A 6,000-nucleotide genomic window follows, 5' to 3' on the forward strand; every position below is an offset into this window, starting at 1 on the left:
CTCGTCCGGATCGTCCGGCCAGCCTGGGACTTGGCTGATTCCTTCTTCGTCTTCACGCTTGTCCTCCACTTCCGATTCTCCTTGCTTCTTAGCTTCTCCATGGCTAACTCCTTGGTACCTGAGTATACAAAGCGTCTCCGTTTGAGGTAGTATCCATGTCTCGTGTGATTCGAAAGGGAGTTGTGAGAGGAGTGATGTCACCTTGGTTTCGAGAGCTCTTGCACGTGCTCTTGTCATTGGTCCGAGTGGTGTCGTAGGGGATGTAGATGCATCCATGGGGATGATCGTGGGATGCTCCGCATCGTCTCTCCCCCCTTGGGAAAGATCCGACCTTGGATCAAAAGCTTCATCACCATGGTATGGCGAGAGGTCTTTCACATTGAAGATGTGGCTCACGTTGTACTTGTCGCTTGGGAGGTCGATCTTGTAAGTGTTGTTGTTGTAGTGTGCTAGCACCTTGAAGTGTCCATCAGCTCATGGTAGAAGTTTGGACTTGCGTTCGTTGGGGAAGCGGTCCTTGCGAAGGTGTAGCCACACAAGATCTCCAATGTTGAATATCATGGGTTGCTTGTTGATGTTGAGCTTGGTCGCAAGTCGTTGTACTTGGCGCTCGATGGTGTTACTTGTATCTTCGTGCATCTTCTTGATGTTTTTTGCTCGTGCACTCGCGTCCATATTGGTGCGCTCTTGTAGTGGAAGAGGTAGAATGTCCAATGGGGACAACGGGTTGAAACCGTAGACGACCTCGAAGGGGGACTTGTCGGTAGTTGAATGTCTTGCGCGGTTGTAGGCGTACTCGGCGATGGGGAGACATTCCTCCCACTCCTTGATGTTCCTCTTGATCAACATGTCTAGTAGAGTGGAGAGTGTTTGGTTCGTCACCTCCGTTTGGCCGTCGGTTTGTGGATGGTATGCCGAAGAGAACAAGAGCTTGATTCCGAGCTTGGCCCATAGAGTCTTCCTAACTCAAGAACTTGACGTCGCGGTCCGAGACAATTGTATTTGGCACTCCATGGAGGCACAAGATTTCCCTACAAAAAATATTTGCAATATGTGAATCATCGTCTATCTTGTTGCATGGGAAAAAAATGAGCCATCTTAGAGATTCAGTCCACAACAACAAACACAGAATCCTTTCCATTTTGAGTTCTAGGCAAACCAAGTACAAAGTCCATGCTAATGTCTTCCTAGGGTTGACAAGGAATAGGAAGAGGCATGTAAAGACCATGGGATTGAGCTTTTGACTTAGCTTTGCGACATGTAGAGCATCGGTTGGTGAAGCGTGAGACGTCGCGGAACATCTTGGGCCAAAAGTAGTTCTTGGAGAGTGTGGTGAAAGTCTTGTCGCGTCCAAAGTGTCCCATGAGTCCGCCTCCATGAGCCTCTTGCAAAAGGAGCAAACGAAGAGAAGACTCGGGAATGCAAAGTTTGTTAGATCTCATAAGATAATCATCCTTGATGTAATATCATTCCCAAGATGTATGCGTCAAGCACTTAGCATAAGGAATAGCAAAAGTAGGGTCATGTGCATACAAGTATTTTATGTGTTCAAAGCCAATGACATTCAACTTAAGTTTAGTGACAAGCGTGCATATGCGGGAAAGGGCATCCGCCACTACATTTTCCTTACCATTGATGTACTTGATGACATAAGGAAATGACTCAATGAATTCACTCCATTTAGTGTGACGCTTATTCAACTTAGTGTGTCCTTTTAAGTACTTAAGCGTTTCATGATCAGTATGGATGATAAATTCATGAGGGCGAAGATAATGTTCCCATTCACGCAAAACTCGCACTAAAGCATATAGCTCTTTGTCATATATGGGATAATTGAGTTGCGCGCGGGGAAGTTTTTCACTAAAAATATGTCATGGGGTGCTTCTCTTGCATTAACACACCTCCTATGCCATGACCACTAGCATCACAATGAATCTCAAAAGGTTTGTCAAAGTTGGGTAATGCAAGCACGGGAGCATGAGTAAGCAAATGCTTAAGCTCATTAAATGCGGTATCTTGGGATGGTCCCCAAACAAATGGCGCATTCTTCTTACTCAAAGAATGTAAAGGGGAAGCAATGGTGCTAAAATCCTTCACAAAGTGACGATAGAAACCGGCTAAACCGAGAAAACTACGCACTTGTTGCAAGTTGGTTGGTTGGGTCCAAGTTTTAATAGCATTGATCTTAGATTCATCTATGTGAACACCCTTAGAAGACACAACAAAACCCAAGAAAACAAGCTTATCAACACCAAAAAGGCATTTGTCCACATAGCATAAAGGCACTCTTTCCTAAGGGTTTGCAACACGGTTCTAAGATGGGTGACATGATCTTTTAGAGATTTGCTAAAAACAAGAATATCATAAAAATAGACCACAACAAATATACCAATATAGGGACGAAGAACAAAGTGCATGACTCGCATGAAAGTACTGGGTGCTTCGGATAAACCCATAGGCATAACTAGCCATTCATATAAGCCAAATTTGGTCTTAAATGTGGTTTTCCATTCATCACCTTCTTGGATGTGTATTTGATAGTAGCCACTCTTAAGATCAATTTTAGAGAAAATGGCGGCTCCGCTAAGCTCATCAAGCATATCATCCAAGCGTGGAATAGGGTAACGATATCTAACAGTGATAGCATTGATGGGACGGCAATCGGAAACCATGCGATAAGTACCGTCTTTCTTTGGAACAAGTATGACCGGAACGACACAAGGTCTCAAGCTTTAACGTACTTGATCATTGTCGATGAGTTATTGTACTTGCCGTTGGATCTCCTTAGTTTCCTTGGGGTTGACGCGGTAGGGAGCCTTGTTAAGAAGAGGTGCTCCGGGGATGAGGTCGATTTGGTGCTCAATGCCTCGTAGTGGAGGTAGACCCGGAGGTAGCTCATCAGGGAAAACATCTTGGAATTACTGCAAAAGAGAAAACAACACTAAAGGTAGATCATGAGAGATGTTAGTTTTTGGTGCCTCGTCCTTGCACACAAGGACATAGTGCATAACACTTGATGGGTTCTCACACACTTCTCTCATCTCACTTTTGGTGGCAAATAGGACTAAGTTTTTCTTGTTGCTCATCACGGAGGCACTCGATTTTGGCTTGTGGCTCTCACTCTCTTTTGGGTGGATCACTCTCTCACTCTTTTCTCCACGATGGGTGGCTTGCTTGTCGGCGATCACTTGACTTGGAGACATAGGTCATAGCACATATTCCTTGACTTTCATCTTGAAGCTATAGTGATTGGTACGCCCGTTGTGGATGATGCCACGGTCAAATTTCCATGGCCGACCAAGAAGGAGGTGCCAAACGGACATCGGGACGACATCGCACCCCAAAGTGTCTTCATATGCTCCAATTTTGAAGGAGACTTTGACCGTATGCTCAACTTGTATAGTGCCGGAATCGCTTCGCCATTGGACCTTGTAGGGGTGTGGGTGCTTCATCTTGACCAATTGGAGCTTGGAGCATAGTTCTTCACTTGCCAAGTTGTGACAACTACCTCCATCGATGATGACCTTGATGGACCTTCCATTGATGTCGACCTTGGTGTGGAAAATGTGGCATCTTTGGTCTTCGTCTTGTTGATGTTGAAGAGTCAAGACTTTGGAAAAAACGATAGCGGGGCTCGAATCCTCATCACAAAAGACTTGATCATCTTCATCTTCGCTCACGCTCCGGTGCATGGCCACTTGCTCAAGGGATTCCATTCCTCTTCACTCATGGAGTCATAGGTTCCGTCATTGTTGAGGATCATGGTGCGCTTGTTGGTGCACTCAAAGGATTTGTGGCCTTGGCCACCGCAAGTGAAACACTTGATGGAACTTTTCTTGACGGTCTCATTGGTTGGAGTAGATGATGAAGCTCGCGTCTTGAAGTTGCTTGTAGTAGGAGGATGACTTGAAGTTGTCGAAGTTTTCTTGTAACTAGACTTGTCGCCTTTGCTTGTAGATGGCTTGGTTGAGGTAGAAGTTGGAGGAGTCGTTGAAGCTTGGGTGTTGGAGAAGCCGTAGCTCTTGGACGAGTACTTGGCGTACTTGAAGCCATCTTGCACTTGACGTTCCGCTTTGGTAGCTTGATGCACGAGCTCAATGAGGTTGGAGTAGGGTTGGAAGTCCGCAATCTTCTTGATGGGATGATTGAGGCCATTCAAGAAATGGGACATGGTTTGTTCATCATCTTCCGTGACATTGTCTCTTATCATGGCTATCTCCATTTCCTTGTAGTATTCTTCAACACTCCTTGTTCCTTGCTTGAGGAGTTGGAGCTTCTTGAAGAGATCGTGGTTGTAGTAGGTGGGCACAAATCGTGCTCGCATGACATCTTTCATTTGAGCCCAAGTGGTGATTGGTGGTTCACCTCTTGCGTCTCGGCGCTCAAGGACTTGTTCCCACCATATGAGCACATAGTCTTGGAACTCAAGTGATGCCATCGCGATCTTCTTCTCTTTCTCATAGTTGTGCAAACGAAATATTTTGTCGACCTTCAATGCCCATGATATGTACTCTTCGGGATCATTCCTTCCACTGAACTTGGGCATGGTGAACTTGAGCTTGCCATAGCATTCCTCTTCATTGTGTTGGGGTCAAGGGTGATGATGAGGCCCTTGACGTGGAGGATTATCAACCTCATATTGCTCTTGTCGTGGAGGATTTCCATGGTCATCTTGCTCTTGATGAACTTGAGGTTGTGGAGGAGCTTGTCGAGCTTGTGTAGGAGCTTGAGGAACTTGACGATGCACCTTGGTTGGTAGTTTCGCTCTTGAATTTCTTCGCAAAGTGCTTCCTCTTGATTGCGCCTATCTCGGTTGCGGTTGGAAATGGCTCGACTTGATTCTTGAAGGGCACGTTGCGCCTCAAGATCTTGTGCTTCACGTTGTTGTTGTTGAAGACGTTGAGCTTCGGCATCTTGTTCGTCTTGATGTTGCCGCGCTCGCTCTTCCTCTTGGTGGCGTTGACGGTGTCGTTCTTGAGCTTGTGAAAAAGGAACTTGGTGTTAACGATGACAATGTGCTTGCTCGTCAACTTGCTCTTGTGGATGATTGTCGTGTAGAGGATTGCGAGTTGCTTGACGGTCTCGATGTCGGTGTACTTGAGCTGGAGAAGTTGTTGTCAGTGTGTCGACTCGAACAACTCCGTCTTGAGTAGGAAGAAGTGGAAGAATTGTGGTTCACCAACAAGGCACAAATCTCGTCCATTCTTGTGTCGTTCTCTTGTTTGTGAGCGTCGAGCTTGTTGTCGAAGTAGTCTCTTGTTCTTTGCTCAGAGAGTCGCAAGTCGGTGGTGAGATTGTCGATGCGGTCGCTGTCGTGGTTCTAAGTCTGACAGTAGTGTAGGGGCTACTAAGGGAGAGGCAAGATCCTAGCTATGGAGTAGTTGTACACGCAAGAGTATTACGAGTTCAGGCCCTTCTTGGAGGAAGTAACAGCCCTACGTCTCGATGCCCGGAGGCGGTCAACTGGATTATATGCGTGTGAGTTACAGGGGTGCGAACCCTTTACACTGAGGAGAGGGGTGGCTTATATAGAGTTTGCCAGACCCCTCCGGCCCTCAGTTATGCAGGGTTTAAAGTACATTAAGACAGGGGGTTACTGGTAACGCCCACATAAAGTGCTATGAAGACCATAAAGGCTACTTAATGATAGACCGTTGCATGCAGAGTGACTTTAGATCTCCTGGCCGTCGAGTGGTTAGCTTCATGGTCGAGTGGTTATCTTCATGCTCGAGTGTCCTCGAGTCTGTCAAGTGGATCACCTCTAGGTCGACTGACAGGTAGTTTCTTCTAGAGATGTCCTTGCGTAGGGCAGCTTGGACAGGTCCATGACCCTACCCTAGGTACATAGCTTCATCATTAGCCCCCGAATGGATCGAGGTTTGAGTGGGGAAGGAGTTGAGAATTCTTCTGACCCATTTTTCATGCTATCAGTATGTCTTGTCTTGGATCAATGAATTTTTAGGTGACGGCATCAACTTCTTTTTCAGTCGCCTTCATCCA

This window comes from Triticum aestivum, chromosome 2B, assembly GCF_018294505.1.
Source record: "Triticum aestivum cultivar Chinese Spring chromosome 2B, IWGSC CS RefSeq v2.1, whole genome shotgun sequence".
Lineage (NCBI taxonomy): Eukaryota > Viridiplantae > Streptophyta > Magnoliopsida > Poales > Poaceae > Triticum > Triticum aestivum.